The sequence below is a fragment of the Podarcis bocagei genome, assembly GCF_964188305.1.
Source record: "Podarcis bocagei genome assembly, chromosome: 5".
Taxonomy (NCBI): Eukaryota; Metazoa; Chordata; class Lepidosauria; order Squamata; family Lacertidae; genus Podarcis; species Podarcis bocagei.
The window spans coordinates 60,631,770-60,653,071 of NC_138129.1; the positions used below are offsets into that span (position 1 = coordinate 60,631,770).

The window sequence follows — 21,302 nt, forward strand, 5'->3', positions numbered from 1 at the left end:
TTCTTTACAGCTGTAAATGGATAGTTGCTTTGGGATGTTCCCACTGAGGTGTGCTTTTTACTGCCACTTTCTAGGGGTGGGGAAGAATGTGTAAATCAGAAATGCCCAAATTTTGCCACAGAAATCTCTCTCTCTCTTTCTTTCTTTCTTTCTTTCTTTCTTTCTTTCTTTCTTTCTTTCTTTCTTGTCTGAGGGATCAGGCTTTTGAAGGGGAGCATCTTAACTTGACATTATAACTCCTATAGAAATTTGGGGCACAAGTGAGACCAGTGGGTGTTTTCCCTTTAACCAATGAATCATTTCAACCCTGACATATGGTTTTATACAGGGCCTTTTTCCAGCAGGAATTCGCCAGAACTCAGTTCTGGAAACTATCAGGTGGGTGCCATTACCTTTATAAGAGAATAAGGGAGGCATTCATGGTGAGTTCTGGCACCTCTTTTTCTAGAAAAATAGCACTAGTTTTATAGACTACTTTAGCAAACTTACCTCAGTCATATCTGGAGATTTGGGACTGTGAACTGTAGATTGAAAGAATGAATTATCATGATTAGGTAACATAAAACAGTTTGGTTTTCAGTGGAGATCTTTCATTACCTTCACTTGTCACCTATCCATGCACGGCAAGGAGCATAGCTCAATGGTAGAAGCCATGTTCTGCATGCAGAAGATTACAGGTGCAATCTCAGGCATCTCCAGGTAAGGATGGGAGACAGCCCAGCCACAAACCCTAGAGAACCACTGCCAATTAGTGCAGACAACACCAAGCTAGAGCGACCGATGGTCTGACTCACTATATGGCTGCTTCCTATGTTCCAGGTTGAGGTGCCTCAAGAAAGTAGGCCAACTGGTGTGCAGTCTATGGCTACCTGCATCCTGGGCACATGGTGGCCCTAATTAGGACCCACTTCCAAGTTTTCTTGCAAACAGTGACATCATTGTGAGATGGCAGGTTCTTGGGGCAGTTCCTCACCAAATCAAGGAGCAAGCTGGGTAGCTGGGCAGGGCAGGGGTGTGAATGGCTGCAGTTCTAAGGCACACTCCCTTTGAACTTGCCCTGACTCTTTTTGTGACTTGTAGCACAGCCTCACCATTTGGAACCAGAGACTGCAAGCCTAGCAGTCAAGTTCCAGTGTGCCTGGCTGCAAACAACACAGCATCCTTCCGATGAGACCCTGGGTTGCTTCCTCAGCTCATTGGAGCCTAATTGGCTGCTGGGAATGGTGGGGCTTATAGTCAAAGCCCCCTTCCAACCTCCAGCTGCAAATGGAAATGATGCTCTGCACAGCCAAAGGAAAACTTGGAAGGCCTCATATCAGCTGTGCAGAGCTTCAGGTCCTAGCTTCAGGTCCTAGGATCCCTTGCTGCAAATGATGGGAGCTCCCCACCAGCTGTTCCCCCTTCCTCACTTCTAACAGAAGGATTTGGGCAGGGGGAAGGAGAGAAATTCACATCGAAAAATCTAAATCAGTATGCTTGAGTCTTCCAATTTAACCCTTGAAGAGCTCAAATTACGGTATTTCTGAGGGAGGCTGGGATGAACAAAGTGTACCTTTGATTATAGAGGGGGAAGAAGTTTGATTCAGTTCCCACTGCAAAGCGAATTGACTGAATTAGCATTTTCCGGAACTATATGCAAACTGAAACACAGCCAACTTTCCAAATTCGCACTTCTCCAGAATTTTGCAATGCAGTTCTCCAGGCCAGTGGTGTGTACAAAAATACATATACTAAGGTAAAGTGTGCATGTAAATGCATTTATTAGTGAAAAGAACACACCGAAATGCATTACAGAATGGAAAACTGCATTGCAAATATGTATATATCAGGCAAAACTGTATACAAAATGTGTATATTAGGAGAAAATCACACTGATGAATTTTCATGAGGACTCCCCCCCCCCAAATAATAATATTCCAACTGATGTGGAAATGTGGAAAACTCAATCTAAGGCTGTAAAAAAAAAAAAAAAGCAAAACCCCAAAGTGATATTTTTGCTCTGATCTCTAGCTCTGATTTTGAAAACAAGGCCTATCATCTTCTAAAGCTTGCTTTTGGCTGCAATTTTCCAAAATTCTTGTTAAATCTTTCCTGGGATTACAAGATGGATGTTGAGCTTGACTAGATTCAGGGAAACATGAGCAGAACAATGGACACCTCCTTGGTCTACCCAAGAAGAACAGGGCCATGCTAACTGTTCTCCTGCAGTGGTTTTTGGTCAAAAGCAAGGATGGGGAACCTATGGCTTTCTAGTTGTTACTGAACTACAACTCCCATCCTTCCTGAACATTGACCTGTCTGGGGCTGGGAGGATTTGGAGTCTAATAGCGTCTGTTGGGCCACATCCTGTTGCTACTTTAGTCATTGTTTCTGAGATATCTCCATAATTGTGAGAATCCTAAGCATTTTTTAAAAAATCAAAAAATCCTACTCACTGTCATTGTTTGCCCCACCTGCTCCAGCATTATTTATTTTCCTTCTAATGGATGTGCTATTGTTTTCAATAGTTGGTCACATGGGTGAGCACATCCAATGGAGGATCATGTTGTAAACAGGATGACATCACAACTTTCGGTAGCTAAACCATGTGCTGACATCACTGACAACAAACAAAACCAAATGAGGGCAGTCCTATCTGAACAGCTGGATACTTTCAAACGCTTTTGAAGCAATGACTGAAAATTTGCCCAAGCAAACGTGCTCTCTCTCTCTCTCTCTCTCTCTCTCTCTCTCTCTCTGCATGTTGCCTCTCCTTTAAATCAGAACCAGTGAAGGCGGTGAAGGTCCTGTGTGAGTGCCTGGAGGCGGTTGGAGGATGGATGGCGGCTAACAGATTGAGGTTGAATCCTGACAAGACAGAAGTACTGTTTTTGGGGGACAGGGAGCGGGTTGGTGTGGGGGATTCCCTGGTCTTGAATGGGGTAACTGTGCCCCTGAAGGACCAGGTGCGCAGCCTGGGAGTCATTTTGGACTCACAGCTGTCCATGGAGGCGCAGGTTAACTCTGTGTCCAGGGCAGCTGTCTACCAGCTCCACCTGGTACGCAGGCTAAGACCCTACCTGCCTGCGAACTGTCTCGCCAGAGTGGTGCATGCTCTAGTTATCTCACGCTTGGACTACTGCAATGTGCTCTACGTGGGTCTACCTTTGAAGGTGACCCGGAAACTGCAATTAATCCAGAATGCGGCAGCTAGACTGGGAGTGGCCACCGGGACCACATAACACCGGTTCTGAGAGATCTGCATTGGCTCCCAGTACGTTTCCGAGCACGATTCAAAGTGTTGGTGCTGACCTTTAAAGCCCTAAACGGCCTCGGTCCTGTATACCTGAAGGAGCGTCTCCACCCCCATCGTTCAGCCCGGACACTGAGATCCAGCGCCGAGGGCCTTCTGGCGGTTCCCTCATTGCGAGAAGTGAGGCTACAGGGAACCAGACAGAGGGCCTTCTCGGTAGTGGCGCCCGCCCTGTGGAACGCCCTCCCATCAGATGTCAAAGAGATAAATAATTACCTGACATTCAGAAGACATCTTAAGGCAGCCCTGTTCAGGGAAGTTTTTAATATGTAGCGCTGTACTGTTTTTAACACTGATTGGGAGCCACCCAGAGTGGCTGGGGAAACTCAGCCAGATGGGCGGGGTATAAATAAATTATTATTATTATTATTATTATTATTATTATTATTATTATTATTATGAAAATGTTCAAAAACAACGTGGGAACACAGTTTACTTAGTCAATAGAATCTGAGGACCTCTGCATAGATATACAAAAAACCTGATTCTTAAACAACTTGATACAAGTAATGATTCAATAAGTGAATATTAGGAAGTTTCTCATCAAAATGTAAGCAAAATCTCCATCTCAAGTCAGAGGGTAACCAGGAACAGTTTGATCCTTAACCTACTGAATTCACCAAAGACCCACAGGCTGCTTGCTGACTTTTAGCTTGCAGAAATGATGTTGCAAACTGCTTAACAATTACGTTGCTCTGCAGTGAGACAATGTGAATACCATTCCCAGTGATCTTTCCAAGCTACCATCCTGGCTGTTTCCTGTTTTCTCAGATTTACTAAGGGGCCGCCTTCCAGCCTGAAGTTGTAGAAAGCAACCAACTTGATCCACAGTCTCCAACACCTTTCAACTCTGAACATCCACCAGTCTAGCTTCTACCTGGGTATGTTTGTAATGCAGTAAAACACCGGTCCCTTGTTTGGCAACATTCCAGCCTTTTTCCTATTCTCAACCATTGAAAGAAATATTACACTTTCACTTAACGGATGCCCTACAAGTCATACACAAGTTAAATGGAAATGTAAGGTATATGAACTCCCAGCTGTCTGGACGTTTTCTGGGATGAAAGGGTAAAGAAACAAGTCATTTATTAGCAAGTGGAATTCTTTCTACTTTTCTTTGAAAAGCAAAACGATTCTTTTTCTGGTAAATTATGTCATTAGAACTGGCATCTCCTCTTACCAGACAAAGTTCAGTGGTGTCATGAACTTGTTTTCATTGTTTTTCCTTTCAAGTCACCATTCCAGCTGAATCTCTCCAGGAACGTTGTTTGTGTGGTTTCATTTAGGACACCTCTGGAATGATTATGGGGAAGGGGGGAGACGAGAGAGAGAATTCAGCCATTGACTTCAACTGTGAGCAGAAGTAAACCCTTTCATGCTGCTTCCAGTGGAGCTATCTTTGAATTTTTAGCAGTGGGTGATCTTGCCTAAAAGCGCATGGTCAAAAGTACTAGAGATCTGGTTATTCAGAATTAACATGTGACACCACAATGTGGATGTCAGGGGTTTAGGAGCAGAGGCACGGGCAAGGGAGGAAACAGAGAGCGAAGGGGAGGAGGCAGAAGAAAAGATGAGTGATGACGACGACCCGAGATCTCCTAGTCTTTCCAGTGAATCAGAGGATTCACAGAAAGGAGCACCAGTGGCCAGGGCAAGGGGGGCACCCCAGGAAGATAGAGCCAGAAGGGACTCAGGGGGGAGCAGCTGGAAATCGGGACCAGCGTCACCGCCAGGAAGCAGGGAAGAGGAAGGGAGCCAGGGGGGAAGCGCTGGCAGCTCACCACAGGAGGGAGGGCATGAGTCAGGAGTGGCCACACCTCCATCGGGGAGCGAAGAAACGGTTAAGAGGAAGGTGGAAGGTTGGGCGCGCGCGCCAAGTTCAAATGCAGAGGAAGGCGGCGCAGTAAGCAGCCCCGAAAGGGAACCAGGTCCTAAAGCCCGGCGCAAGGAGGCAGGAGGGTCCGGGTCAGCGTCAGAAGAATCCCGGAAGGAGGAGGCCCCGGGGGGTAGAGGGACCCAGAGGAGGACAGTCAGGCGGAAAAGGTGGAGCAAGGCTAGGATATTAAGCTGGTGCTCACGGGGCGGAGACTCAGACGGAGCTTCGCCGATCTAGCTACTAGACGTAGAGTTTGCGCGCAGCAGCGTGAGAATGGAAACTGTAATTCAATAAAGACTTTTACTTAATGATCGCTGGCTAGCGTGATCCTCTGTGAGCTAGGATCTTCAAGCAGCTCTGACAGTAAGCTCCGTCTCTCCATTGTGGGCATCTACAGCCTCGAGGAGGGGAGAGAAACAGGTGCCTACTAGCGAGCTCACGAACGGCAGACGACATGACGGCTGAGCAGCAGATAGAGGACCTCAGAAAAGCAGTGGCACAACTGAACGCCGAGGTTCTCGCATCCAGGAAGAGAGAGGAGGAGGCAGCTGCCGCCTGCAGGGATCTCCAGGTCAGGTTAGACGTGCTGACAAAGCAGACACCCCGGCAGGAGGGAATTGGGTTGGCGAGACGGACAGGCGGGCTGGTCTCTCACTTCGATGGGAACCTGCAACAGTATCCCAACTTTAGAGCCGACGTACTGTGCGCACTGCAACTGCTGCATAAAGACTTTAGAGATGAACAAGAGAGAGTGGGGTTCATCATGTCCCATCTGCATGGGGATGCGAAAGCATGGCTACGCAATTTATGGAGAGATAAGGATCCGGCGCTCCAGAATGCGGATGCCTTTATTAAAGCGATGGATGGGTGCTTTTTATCAAGTATTGACGTGGATCTTGCACGGAAGGAGGTGCATGGGCTGAGACAAGGGAGGGCCAGCGTCAGGCAGTATCATGCCCGCTTTTTCGCCTTGGTCAGTGCCCTGGAATGGGACAGGGATTCGGCTCCTGTAAGAGACCTCTTTTGGGAGGGGCTGCACAACTCGATTAAAGATGAGATCGCGAGGGGGGAGAGACCCCGAACCACCCAGGAGGTCGTTCAGAGGGCACTGGCAGTGGGGGTGAGGCTGGAAGGACGTCCGTGGAGCAAGGACGAAGGGCGTGGAGGGCGCGAACCAGCCGGGGGCCCCTCCTTCCTTCCCAGAGAAGCAGCGCGGGCGCAATCCACGCCTCCGCCAGGAGGAGGAGCCGAACCTATGGAGGTTGGAGGTGCAAGGGCTCAGTCAGCAACCAGAGCCCTAGCACCGGCAGCAGTGAAAGCGAAGCCTCCTAGAGGGAACAGGAAGTGTTACGTCTGTGAGGAACCAGGGCATATGGCAAAAGAGTGTCCCCAGAGGCCCCACAAGCTCACTGCAGCCTCAGCAATGGTGACTGCAGCAACGCAGCAAGGAGGACCACAGCAGGGAAACGACGCGGTCTGGCTGGAGGAAGAGGCACTGGGGCCCAGCCAGACGTGTTAGTGACGCAGTCCCCAGAGATTTTACAGCCCGTGAACCCCCTCCCGCCCAAACCAGTAGTGAGGCTCACAGCATCTCTCCAGCTGCCCAATGGAATCACCATAGACGTGCCAATCACCATTGACTCAGGCAGCAATGCGGACTTTATAGGGCAGGACTTTGTCGACAGGCACGCTGTGCAGTTGCTGCCGGCCACACTGCCCCTGCAGGTTGTCACGGTGGATGGCAGGGAGCTGCTCGGGGGGCAAGTGGTGAAGCAGACGCCACCAATGGTGATGCGACTTGGGAATCACAAAGAAATCATCAGCTTCAACGTCACTCAACTATCTGACACGCCCGTTGTATTGGGCATGAGTTGGCTGGACAAGCACAGCCCAACGATGGCTTGGTACCAGAGGCAGTTGATCTTCGGCTCTTCCTTTTGTGCTGAACACTGCATCGTGCCCAGGCAGGAAGGAGAGGAAGAGGAGTCACAGCTGCTGCTCGGCACGCTGCAAGCGATTCCCCACAAGTACGCTGAATTTTTGGAAGTTTTCTGCGAGAAGGAGGCAGACAGGCTACCCCCTCACAGACCATATGACTGCAAAATTGACCTGCTGCCGGGGGCGGCGCTGCCTAAAGGGAGACTGTATTCCATGTCAGAGGACGAACTGCAAGAACTCAAGGAGTTCATTGATCATAATTTGCAGCGCGGCTTCATCCGGGAGTCCAAGGCAGTGGGGGGCAGTCCCGTATTCTTTGTTAAGAAGCGGGACACGCCCCAAAAGAGACTCGTAGTGGATTACAGGATTTTGAACAGTGTGACTAGGCCATCGGACTTCCCCATGCCCCGAATTGACGACCTCCTCGCAAAGGTACGGAAGGGCAGAGTGTTCACCAAGTTGGACCTGCGGGGGGCGTACAACCTCATTCGCATGCGGGAGGGTGATGAGTGGAAGACAGCCATGTTCACGCCACTGGGGACCTACGAATATAGAGTTATGCCTTTTGGATTGCAAAATGGCTCCCACGTTTTTCAAGCTTTTATGCATCACGTGTTGGCGGGACTTCTCTACAAGACGTGCGTCTGTTTCTTAGATGACATCCTGATCTTTTCGGAGTCGCAGCAGGAGCATGACAAACACGTCAAGGAAGTGCTGAGCAGGCTAAAGCAACATAGGCTCTACGCCAAGCTGGAGAAGTGCCAATTCGACGTGACGGAGGTGGATTTTCTGGGCTACAAGCTGTCTGACAAGGGGCTCGCCATGGACAGCGCCAAGGTTCGAGCGGTGTTGGATTGGAAGAGCCCGCGCAACCGGAAGGAGGTCCAACGGTTTGTCGGCTTTGCGAACTTCTATCGCAAGTTTATCAAGGGCTTCGCGATGCAGACGGCGGCCATCACTGACACGCTTAGCTCCAAGAAAAAGAAGTTCATTTGGACAGAGCAGGCGGAGCAGTCCTTTCAGGCACTCAAGCGTCTCTTCGCGTCGGAAGAGCAGCTGCTTCATGTCAACCCCAGCAAGCCGATGAGGGTGGAGACAGACGCTTCGGACAGAGCCGTGGGGGCGGTCCTGCTGCAGAAAGACCCGCAGGGGGTGTGGCGACCGGGAGCGTTTTACTCCAGGAAGCTCAGCAAGTCCGAGCAGAACTACACCATATGGGACAGGGAGTTGCTGGCCATTCACGCAGCGTTCAAGGCGTGGAGGCACTTTCTGATCGGCGCCAAGCACACGGTGCAGGTTTGCACGGACCACAAGAATCTAGAGCACTGGCGCACGGCACAGTTCCTGAATCAGAGGCAGATACGTTGGGCTGAGTTCTTTGCGAACTTCGACTTCCGAATAGAGTATGTCCCGGGGGACACCAACATCATGGCAGACGCTCTCTCCCGTAAGCCACAGTATCTGGAGGACGCAACACCAGCGGCCGCCATGCACATCTTCGCACCGACAGTGTGGGCGTGCGCCGCGGCGACCGTGGACCTAGAGGCGGTGCGACGAGCGTTGCAGGGGGACTCCTTCGCACGAGCAAAGATGGCAGAGGTGCAAAGGGGCAAGGCAGCGGCCGACGGTTTCCAGCTAAGAGATGGATTGCTCATCCGTAAAGGGGCCATCTACGTGCCGGGAGACGAACTTCGAGCCAAGGTGCTGCAGCAGCTGCACGACGCGCCCACGGCCGGGCACTTTGGCAAGGAGAAGACGGTGGAATTAGTAGCCAGGGATTTCTGGTGGCCTGGAATGAGAGGGGAGGTCGCAGACTACGTGGCGAGGTGTGACACCTGCCAGAGGGCCAAACCGGTGCACAAACCGCCGGCCGGACTGTTGGAACCGCTGCAAACTCCGGTCGAACCTTGGGAAAGGGTGGCCCTGGACTTTGTCACGGATCTGCCCAGCTCAAGGGGCAAGACGGCAGTGCTGGTGGTGGTGGACCTGTTTTCCAAGATGGCCCATTTCATTCCGTGTGCTAAGGTGGCCACGGCGGAGCACACCGCCAAACTGTTCATAGACCACGTGTTCAAGGTTCACGGTCTGCCACGGTCTATTCTGTCCGACCGGGGGCGGCAGTTCATCTCGAATTTCTGGCAGAAGCTGATGGGCTTCCTGAACGTCAAGATCAACCTGGCGTCGGCGAGACACCCGCAGACCAACGGGCAAGCGGAGCGGGTCAATGCCATCATGCAGCAGTACCTGAGATGTTATGCAAATCAACAGCCTGCGACGTGGGTGGATTACCTGCCGCTTGCCGAATTCGCCTACAACAACACGAAGCACGTGTCCACGGGGGTCACGCCGTTCTTCGCCAACAACGGGAGACACCCCAGAACCTTCCCGGGACTGGAAAGAATGGGGGAGGGGGAGCCGCAGACAGCAGATGCGTTCGCGTCGGAGCTGCAGGAAGTCCACGATCAGCTGAGGCGCCACCTGGAGCTGGCCAAGCACGCATACAAGGTACAAGCAGACAAGCACAGAAGGGTTGGAGAAGAGCTCCACGTGGGAGACTGGGTTTGGTTAGCAGCCCATGCAGTGCCGGCCAGGTCGTTGGCCAAGAAGAAACTAGGGCATAAGCAACTGGGGCCCTACCAAGTCGAAGAGCAGGTCAACCCGGTAGCTTTCAGACTGGCACTTCCGGAGGGTTCCAGGATGCATCCAGTATTCCACAGATCGGTGCTCACTCCCTACAAGGCACCGCACAGGTTCCAGGAACCCGGAACGGCGCCGAGTCCGGCCAGAGACAGAACAGGGCACGCGGAAGTGGCACAGAAGGAGCGCATCAACAAAGTCACGGAGATTTTGGACTCCAGATGGGGGGAAGAGGGGGTAGAATACTTTCTCGCCAAGGAGGGCACCCCGGCCAGTGCGAACAGCTGGGTGCCGGGATACGCCTTAGACGAACCTCTGCTCAAAGACGAGTTTCATGCCCTCTTCCCACATAGACCTATGCCAGCAGACTTTTTCGACGACTGGCTTTTCACGCCCACGCTTTCGGCCAGCACGTTCCGGGGGTTCGACTCGGACGAGGAACCGACACGAGACGTCCGTTCCCCGGAGGGGTCACCCTCGGGATCCGCCTCGGAACCCTCGTATTGGTGGGACGATAGGCCAGAGGAGCAGTTCCGCAGAAAGTGGCTGGAATGCTCAGGACGAGCAACGCCGCCAGGAGGAAGTGAGGGAGAGACGGACATGGACATTTTCGGGGACGACCCTGGTTTCGAGCACGGCGGCACAGAGATGGAAGCGGAGGTGACCGTCGTCGACGAGAGCAGGGAGGAAGAACCGGAAGACTTCAGATGGAGGCCCGCCACGGGAAGCGACCGATATCCGACGTTCGTCCCTTTGCAACAGCAGCCCCCAGCTCCAGCACCGGAAGGAGGGGAGGGGGGAATGGGGGGCTTCGAGGGGGGGATGGATGTCAGGGGTTTAGGAGCAGAGGCACGGGCAAGGGAGGAAACAGAGAGCGAAGGGGAGGAGGCAGAAGAAAAGATGAGTGATGACGACGACCCGAGATCTCCTAGTCTTTCCAGTGAATCAGAGGATTCACAGAAAGGAGCACCAGTGGCCAGGGCAAGGGGGGCACCCCAGGAAGATAGAGCCAGAAGGGACTCAGGGGGGAGCAGCTGGAAATCGGGACCAGCGTCACCGCCAGGAAGCAGGGAAGAGGAAGGGAGCCAGGGGGGAAGCGCTGGCAGCTCACCACAGGAGGGAGGGCATGAGTCAGGAGTGGCCACACCTCCATCGGGGAGCGAAGAAACGGTTAAGAGGAAGGTGGAAGGTTGGGCGCGCGCGCCAAGTTCAAATGCAGAGGAAGGCGGCGCAGTAAGCAGCCCCGAAAGGGAACCAGGTCCTAAAGCCCGGCGCAAGGAGGCAGGAGGGTCCGGGTCAGCGTCAGAAGAATCCCGGAAGGAGGAGGCCCCGGGGGGTAGAGGGACCCAGAGGAGGACAGTCAGGCGGAAAAGGTGGAGCAAGGCTAGGATATTAAGCTGGTGCTCACGGGGCGGAGACTCAGACGGAGCTTCGCCGATCTAGCTACTAGACGTAGAGTTTGCGCGCAGCAGCGTGAGAATGGAAACTGTAATTCAATAAAGACTTTTACTTAATGATCGCTGGCTAGCGTGATCCTCTGTGAGCTAGGATCTTCAAGCAGCTCTGACAGTGGAACTTTTCTTAGGAGTGTAATAATAATAATAATAATAATAATAATAATAATAATAATAATAATAATATCTTTATTGTCATTGCCCCCTTCGGGGACAACGAAATTACTTCCCTGAAAGGGAGGGTGAAACGGATTATAGAGATGAGGTGGAGCGGCTGACAGAGTGGTGCAGAGCTAACAACTTGCTCATAAATACAAGGAAGACAAAGGAGCTTGTGGTGGACTTCAGGAGACAGAAGAGCAACGTCCAGCCACTTTTGATTGATGGGGTCTGTGTGGAGAGGGTAACAACGTTCAGATTTTTGGGCATTGAATTACAAGAGGATCTGTCCTGGAGTGTCAACACAAGGGGGCTTGTGAAGAAGGCGCACCGTTTCACCCTCCCTTTCAGGGAAGTAATTTCGTTGTCCCCGAGAGGGGGCAATGACAATAAAGATATTATTATTATTATTATTATTATTATTATTATTATTATTATTATGAGCCCAATCACAGTTGTGTCATCTGCAGATTTGACAACCCTATTACTAGGGTGAGTAGCGACACAATTGTATGTGTAGAGAATATAAAGAAGTGGACTGAGTACGCATCCCTGTGGTGTTCCTGTGTTAGTCTTAAGCATATTAGAGGTATAAGGGCCCAACCGAACCCTCTGGGGGCGGTCTGACAAAAAGTCCAATATCCACCCACAAAGTGATAACAGAAGCCCCAGTTCTTCCAGTTTAGACATCAGACGTTGTGGTAGAATAGTATTAAATGCCGAGCTGAAATCTAAAAAAAGCAGTCTGGCATACCCCCCCCCCCCGCTGCTCCAAAAGTGCAAGGACGGCATGGAGGGCAATCGCCACAGCGTCCTCTGTCAATCTTTTTGTTTTATAAGCAAATTGGAATGTGTCCGGTCCCTCTGGTAGGCAGGCAATGACATAATTTCGTACCAGCTTTTCAAAGCACTTCATGATTATAGGTGTGAGTTCTACTGGACGAAAATCATTCAGATCTTCCGGGTTAGATTTTTTTTGCTATTGGAACGATAATAGAGGACTTTAGGCAGGATGGAACAATAGCCTGGGCTAGGGATCAATTTAAAATCCCAGTGAAAACTCCTGCTAGTTGATCTGCACAGTCTCTCAATACCCTTCTAGCTACCCCATCTGGCCCTGTGGCCTTCCTTGGGTTGATTCCCTTCAACACCTTCCTCATCTCTTCTTTTTCCACAGAGACTACTACATTCCTTTGTACTGATGATGGTAATGGTGGTGATGATGGCAAAGCCTTCACAGGGAGTGGTGGTGGTGTTGGTAAAGCCTCAACAGGTGTTGCTGCAGTTGTTACTTCAAAATGGGCAAAAAAGGCATTCAAATCCTCTGCGAGGGATGCCCCTCCCTCGTCTGCCAGGGAGTCCTTGGATTTATACCCTGTTAATTCTTGTACACCTTGCCACACCTGCCTGGTGTGAAAACAGGCTTCCCACATCTACAAATGGTTTCAACAGTGGATTGTTGTGGGTTTCTATCAAAGCTTGTCTTTAAAAGGGAGAGCGTGGTGGGAAAGATCTAATTGTTTGCTGGCTGTTTAATCTGGTTTAATTGTTATAGCTGCTGTGTTTCCTACTCCTTTTAGTTGAGGGATTTGCCAATATATTTTGACAGTGGTACCTCGGTTTAAGAACAGCCCTGTTTACGAACTATTCGGTTTACGAACTCTGCAAAACTGGAAGTAGTGTCCCGGTTAGCAAATTTTACCCTGGTCTATGAATGGAATCCGAATGGTGGAAGGGCACCGGCAGCAAGAGGCCTCATTAGGGAAAGCATACCTCGGTTTAAGAATGGCTTTGGTTTAAGAACGAACTTTTGGAACGCATTAAATTCGTAACTGAGGTACCACTGTAATTTTATCTTTGTTTTAAGTGTTTTTATTGTAAATTATGTTTTGTATTTAATTGCTATTCCATTTTGCACATAACACTGTGAGATTCTAGTGAGACTCTGGGTTCTTTATATTCCTAAAGTATTGTTTCCAGAAGAAAGGTGGTTGGATAGAACTTGCAGTTTACAAGAGTGAGTGTGCTAGGAAGAGCACACACAAGGGTGGGTAACCTGTGGTTCGCCCAAATGTGGATGGACTCTGACTCCCATCAACCTCTGCCAGCACAGCCAGTGGTTGGAGATGTGTTATTTATGCATTTCATTTTAAAAAAACACACTGCTTGATTGTAAGCAACCTCAAAGAAGTTTACAAAAAGATAAGACAATAAAAGTGAGCAAAATTCACAACCATACTTTAAAACATAAAAGAGTTAAATACAATAAGAGATTAAAATTACCTCAACTTTCTAAGCTGGTAATTGAATTCCAGTAACATCTGGAGAGTCACAGGTTCTCCATCAAGTCAAAGAAATGTCACAGTTTGCACAATTTGATTTGTAGCAGTCATTGTTTTCCCTGAAAAACCTAGAATTTAGTTTTGAGTTTCTCGGATTCTCTGGGTTGTATTCAATGCAAGTTCTACTCAAAGTAGTCCTGGTCAAATTAATAGGCATGACTAACTTGAACCCATTAATTTCAGTGAACCAAGTTTGAGTAGAACCTAGATTCATGCAACCTTTTGTTTTTGAAATGATGAACATGGTATGAAAAGTGTTTTTGACAGAAGATTGAATTGCTCTTAAAAAAAGAAAAGAACTGTTTTTGTTATTAGATCTTTTCTCTTGTGCTCCATGCCCTTTCTCCCTCATCTTTATTTATGAGTGTAACAGAGGTGTCCGTGATTTCCCTGATGGTGAAAATCATGGGTCCCAGTGGGCTGCTCTTTCTTAACTAAATATACGCTAGTAAATAAATTCATTGCCACAGTTTCATAACTCTCCTTTGGGAGGATTGAAATAAGCTTCGGCAGAAGGAAATCAGGAAAACAAATGAGTTTATTTTGGGAGGTGCTGATTGCAGTTACTAGAATAAAGTGAGAGAAAACAATCATTATTTGCTAATGTAAAACCTGATGATGTATTTCTTAGTAATGCAAAAGAAGAGCAGATAAGGAATACTATGGAAGGATCAAAACAATTTTGATTGCTTAATTTCATAGTTTGGGAATGACGGAAACATAAACCATATTTGAAATGTGGCCACACAAGAACTCCTTCCAACAATCCACAGCAGGGAATGGTTCAGCTTTTGATGACTCTCCTGATGATTCTTACAGCAAAAATAATGAGACTAGATTATTATTATTATTACAGTCATACCTTGGAAGTTGAATGCCTTGTGAGTTGAACGTTTTGGCTCCCAAATGCCGCAAACCTGAAAGTGAGTGTTGTGGTTTGTGAAAGTTCTTTGGAACCCGAATGGCCGACGTGGGTTCCACAGCTTCCGATTGGCTGAAGGAGCTTCCTACAGCTAATCGGAAGCCGCGCCTTGGTTTCTGAATGTTTTGGAATTCAAACGGACTTCCAGAACGGATTCTGTTCAACTTCTGAGGTACGACTGTATTATTATTATTAGGATAATAGACAGAAATGGATGGATATGTATTTAGAATAACATTGAAGCTGGTCCTCTTTTTTGATAAAGAAAACAGTGCAGATGCATAGAGTTCCTAAAGAATTTAAATATTACTTAGGATCACTACAAATCCATTTTCCCCAATACAGTGTGTTTTTTAATGCTATGTTTACCAGTATATGCATTTCTAGACACAGTTCACTCCAGCATATGCATTTTTGGTACATTATGTGACTGGAGAAAATTTGCATTGCAAAATTTGGGTGTGTGTGAATTCTGACAGATGGCTGTGTTTCACTTCATGCATTGTTTCAGAAAGTGTAAATTAAATAGGTTTACCTTTAAATCCAAACTGCATCAGATTTGCCTCCCATCCCTACTGTCAAGGACCCAGTGCTTTCATACCTATCACATGGGACTGAAATGGTGTGTAAAAGTATCTCAGAGGCCCTTATAGAGATGGGACTCAGGAAGATCCTTTGTAAGGACCCTTCTCTCCACGTCCCCCCTGCCACTTTCAAAACCACATAATTCACAGCTGTAAAAACCTTGGTCCCAGTGGAAAGTTGGAACCGAAGACCTTTGTGTGGAAGAGCTGATTTTTAATTAGAATTGAAAATAGCATCCAGCTTCCTGCAATACGTCGTGTTTAAAATACAGGGAAATAAAAATAGACATTTGCAGGGCTCAGAATAGGCCTTGTTGCCCTTCAAGTCCATTTCCTTGTCCCGTTGTGATAACCTGTCAGTCTTGGGCCAGCACTTCCTCTCCCTTGCTTATCTATTGGGAGACTGTCTACCTCTGACTGTCTGAGTGACCAGCCTATAGATATATCAGCAGTCCCTAAATAAAAGAACATTGTGTTCTAATTTTTCATTTTCCCAGTTGCTGTTTTTTACAGAGATCATGTTTTCTATTTTATGTTTTATCTCCTATCTCCCGACAATTAGAGAAAGCTGCCTATTGTTAGCAATCTCTGAACACCTTGCTAAAGCTACCAGCAAGTGCCCTGTTACAACATTTTGCCAATCTCCGAATCTATGCAAACTATTAGCCAGAACTGTATTGGAGTCATCCAGCAGCAATCCTGATAATTCCAAACGCTGTTATAATCTGTGGGTATCTCATGGAGACAACTACCTTCAAAAGCAAGAGGACATCACCTGCAGGTCCTGCAATACAATTTATATCCTGGAATGCAAAAGAAAAAAGAAAAAAAGCCACTCCTGGAATGTCATATGCAGTATGTAGGATAAAACAACAGCCCTACATACAAACACATTTTAGAAGCTACCAAATTGGTGATTTTGACAAGAAAAGTGGAGCAACCTGTTGCTAAGTGTTTAATTCTGAGTACTACAACCTTTCAGAGTTTGCCACAGAGATGCCAACAAATCCAACAATGTGAGCAAAAAGGGAGAACTTCTGGATGTACATGGTGGACACGTTAAGTTTGCATGGCCACAGAGGATAATACCAGTATCTCTTAAGCCAATGAAGGTCTTCAGTGAATGAAGACCAATCCCCTTGGAAACTGCATAATTTCTATCATAACAAGTGATGAAGATGGAAGCCAAAATGTTTGCCTTAAGAATTTAAAATTTATGTTTCGTTAGTCTCTCTCTCACACATGCACACATAAAAATACCACTCAACTTGTTTTCTAGAGTTAGATTCTGCAGTGTTTGTTCAGTTATATTAGAGCATAAAATAGATTGAAAAAGAACACCTCTACTGAGGTGAAACATCTATAGAATTTTTGGGGGAAGTTAGAAGAATTTTCATATGCTTAGCAGCGTGTGTGACAGGACTCACTGGTGCAGAATGCCATCACCAATGTTGCTTCCCATGGCAGCCATTTTGTGCTGTCACCCACAGTTTTTAAAATCAAGATATGAGTACCTGCACCTCAATTTTTTAAAGCAATTTTTTATACTTCTTTTGGCACTGGGAGAAGCACATACCTCTCAGCCACATTCTGGCCAAAAGAAAACACCAATGCTTTTAACACATGGAACTCCATATATCCTGCTAAAGCCCATAAACAGTCACCAAATTCATCATCTTTGCCCTTCTTTTTTTGCAGCCATTGTCGACAACAGGGGCAATGCTAGATGACACTGCATATGTAGGTCCTGGGACTTTGAAGAAGTGGCAGCCAAGATGAGCAAAAACACTTTGCAACAGCCCATTAAAACAGTGGCAAACAATTTCCTTAGTCTGAGGAAGAGAGGAAAATTTGGATGAGGAAATTAGTAGCTACTACCAACATAGCAAACATGTACAAGTCAGTTGCCAGATACCAGGGAAGGAAGTTGGCTTCATCTTTTCCAAGAAGCAAATATTTTAACTGGCTGATACTCTTCAGTTGCAAATAATGTTTCCAGGGCTCATGGCTGCAGCTACCAATGAATTCACCAATCATATCACTAAGCATACATGTAAACATCCAAGAAATGAGCAGTGTTGCGGTTGGGTACCCCTAGAACAAATAAAATGAACTTCAGTTCAGCATATTGTCTTAAGACTTGTGAAGTGTATTCAATGGTCTTAGGTTCCCCCCCCTCTAGGAAATGAATAAGTAATTAAAACAACCTGAAAAGAACAGAATCCCCATGTCCATTCAGGTCTCTCTCAGGTTGCCAGCAAGGCAGTATTTCTAGCAATAGCTCTATGAAGTGGACAGCTGTGCCCTATAAACCAGTCTGGAAATATTTTTATTGCAGTTCCTTCAGGCTGTAACTACATAATGTCCATTAGACTGTGTTGAGACATTTACTTTTTTAAATTAGATTTTATAGACTTGAAATGGATGACAAGGTATTTTTTACAGCATCTGCAAGTCTCCTTCTTCTGAAAGGTTCAGAAGGCCTTCCATGACTCCTTCAACCAATGCAAGGGTTTATTTATGTGCATAATGCCATTTGCACAACATTATGTACTTCCTTAGCTCACAGTTATGGTTTGGGATTGGGTGTATTTAAGAGGTCAGCTCCAGCTATTGAGCCATTCATATATTGTACTACTTTATATCTGGAGTGGAAAATCTTAGGCCACATTCACACCATACATTTCAAGCATTATAATACCACTGTAAACAGTTGTGGCTTCCTTCAAAGAATTATGGGAGACGCACTTTGTTAAGGGTGCTGAGAACTATTTGAAAACCTGTATTTCCCTCACAGAGTGGCTTTAATCATCAAACTCTTGGAATTGTTGCTTAGTGAGGGGACTAGAGGGTCTGCTAACAACTCTCAGCACCCTTAACAAACATCAGCTTCCAGAATTCTTTGTTTAAAGTGGCATTATACTGCTTTTAAACGTAGAGTGTGAAGGTGGTCTTGGAAACCATGTACAATGGGAAGAGAAAGGCCTAAAGAAAACATATGCCTTGGTTTGGGCAAAATGCCCTTAGCGCCACACTAGACAATACAATAATTAGTGTAAGGTTGCATTTTATTTAAATATAATAATGAAGACCTTGCATCAATCTCACATAACAAGTCCGAGCAGCTGTAGCCTGCATAGATGGATAAACATCTCCTGCCTGCTGCTAGGGGCCAAATTACTCCAGATCAATTGCACCAGCCAAGCTGGCATGATGGGAGACAAATGACGTTTTCCTGTAGAGGGAAGCCAAGGGTGTATGACTTGAGCAGTGCCAGCCACCCCCACTGATCGTCATTCAGTCAACCACAGGAGGTGGTTAGAGTAGTGCTCTCCACCCAGCATGCCTCAGGGTGCTGACCAGCTGTAAGACACTTACTTGCCCACAATAAATGCCAAAAGAACCAAGCAACCAACTAAAACCCAAACCCACTATAAGACAATCAAATTAAGAGCAACGTGAAGAAGGTGAAAAAGTGCACCCAGAGACGAATCAGTGTTCACCCCCCAAAATCCCTCCTTAGCCCCAAGCACCAACTGGCAAAGGGTGAGATGCTGAAAGGAGGAAGAGCTTAGGGAGACATGCTTTATAGACCACCTGCTCCCCTGAGCTTATTGACCAGTTCAGGTCATGTGGAGGAGACTCTCACCCAGGTGAAGGGTCCAGGTTTAAACAGGTGCAGGGGAAGGAGTACAAGGAGGAAGGGAGTAAAATGAACAAAGAGAGGATCCCAGAGTCTAGAGCTCATGCTGTCATGATATGGTGTGCTGAACATGAACTGAATAACAACCTGAAGTTTCATGGCTTGTTTCCAGAGTTATGATGGAAGGAAACTGGCCTTATTTACCATGACCCATGTGACCTTCGTTCCACACCCACTACCTGATAAGAAGTCCTGGCTTTAGCTTTGGATTTTTCAGCCACGATGGCAGTTATTCCACTGCACTTAAAATAAAGTCTTGTTTTGCAGGAAGGAGGAAGCGATTGATCTCTTAATGCCGGAAGTAGTTGCCACATTTAGATGCACTTGGAATACAAATGTTCCTTTAGAAAGCTGAAAGGGCAAGCAAAAAAGGGCATGTGATCCTTCCAACCTCCATGAATGGGAACCCAGGAATGGATGATCATACAGTCAAGGATTTCTTAAAGGGTTCCCGTTAGGTTATCTAAACAGGTTGCATAAATCATTGTCAGCATACCATTTCCTATGCTAGCAATTAATAGGACCAAAACAGAGATAACTGTCTGGAGCCATCATACATTTATTATAACTTCCTTCCTCTTGCAACACCCTTTCATCAGTACAGAGCGAAGCAGAAATGTGCACGTCCATTCTAGTCCTACCTGTTGTACGGGAGAAGATTCAAAGAGTGAGGGATATTCAGGTCATTTCAAGATCAGGACTTTCTGAGACCAACTGAAGTTCCTCAAAATGAGGATTTCTGTTTTGCTTTGTTTTTGTTTGACTGAAGTCAGCTACTATTAACAAGTGATTGACACTGGGTTGTATCATGCACACCTGCTGTTTTAAAACGCCTATAAGGGGTTGGCAGGCATGCAGGTGCAATACTGCAGTGGAGGGACCTAGCTTTGAAATGCTATATGCTACTTATAAAAGAGGAATATGGCACAGAGTACTGCCATGTCTTCCTTGAATGCTTCCTTTGACAAATCTGGCACTTAGGACCAAATTAGGGTGGGCTACACTCTCAGCGACATCTATGCTGGCTTGGCAATGTCCACAGAATGAAAGATGGAAGGACATGCTCTGTGGAGAGCTGACTTCTGGCACTATGTATATTGGCAGACCAACTCTGTGTAACAAAGATGTCTGCAAATGGGACATGAAGGCTGGCAACATTAACCACTCTGTATAGGAATCCCTTGCAGATGATTGCAGTGCCTGGAGACATACAGTCAGGTTGTATATTCACAGCAGTGAGCACAGTAGGAATGACTGCTGGGAGGAGTGCAGAGAGAAGAAACACACCTGTATCAGCGAACCAGATGTCTTCATCTGCCCCACCTGCAATAAAACACATCTCTCCAGTATTTGTATCTACAGCCACAGCAGGCGCTGTAACTCTCCGACAGTTAGACTTTACCCCAAAGGTGCATTCTTCCATTGCCTCCCAAGACAGACGGATACCAACAAATGATACAAGATCATGTTACTTTGTAGACCAAGATCACATGCTGGATAAAACATCTCAGATCTGCTTCAACAGTTGCAGTTTCTTGTTTTTTAAGTGAGGTGGTAGTGGGTTAAGTTCATGAGTTTAATTTCTGCTTCAGCGCATGGGTGGCATAGGAAACTGGAAGCTGAGTGAAAAACAATATCTAACCTTGTTCATGCAATGGAAGAATGTGTGGTGTGCAGAAGGGGTATATTTTACTGGCAGGTCTAAAGTCAATCTCTCACTTTGCTGGGCATATTTGGCTGTTTCTTTCTGGCAGCGTGCCAGCCCGATGCATTTGAAATATATTTATGTTAAATAGGAATGCAGAAAGAAAATGCTGGGGTGTGTCAGGGTGTAATGATTGCAACCCTGGAGGCCAACATTTTAATTTAAAGCTTGAAAGGGCAATGCGCTGCACTTAGTCAATCCATAAGAACTTCCTTATTTTTCTTTCCTCACAGGTCTCCACTCAGTTTTGACATTCAGCCCAAAAATCCAAGAACTCCCAGGACTGAGTGCTGAGAAATGGCTTCCAAGGATTTAATATTCTTTGTTTTCTGATGCTTCCCCTGATAATCCAAAAGGATATATAAATAGGGAAAATGGTAGGTAAATGCTCTAGGCAGCCAAATTGTATTCCCACTGCTAAAACCTAAACTGTTTATAAAATAAAATCTCAATTTGATAATGAATCTAGTGAGATCATGTTTATGGAATTTTGTCCATATACTCTTATGATGCATATACCTTTGCTTTTCCAAATACAATGAATGAAGTGTCATAAACCATATGCATCACAGCCTCATTCTTCTGAATGAATTGGGAGAGACTGATGTTAGATTCCTGCATGTTGCAAATGTTAATGTGGAGAAAGAGCAGGGAAACACAGGACGTGATGGCATCAGATCATACATTTCC

At 46.9% G+C, this 21,302-nt stretch overlaps 1 long non-coding RNA gene across 1 annotated transcript; it reads left to right on the forward strand.

Annotated features, from left to right (window-relative positions):
- The first annotated feature begins 349 nt into the window (after positions 1–349).
- On the forward strand, positions 350–20,984 carry LOC308588498. The gene is made up of 3 exons (XR_014008809.1): positions 350–378; positions 4,064–4,173; positions 20,846–20,984. It is a non-coding gene; the product is annotated as an uncharacterized lncRNA (long non-coding RNA).
- Positions 20,985–21,302: the final 318 nt, after the last annotated feature.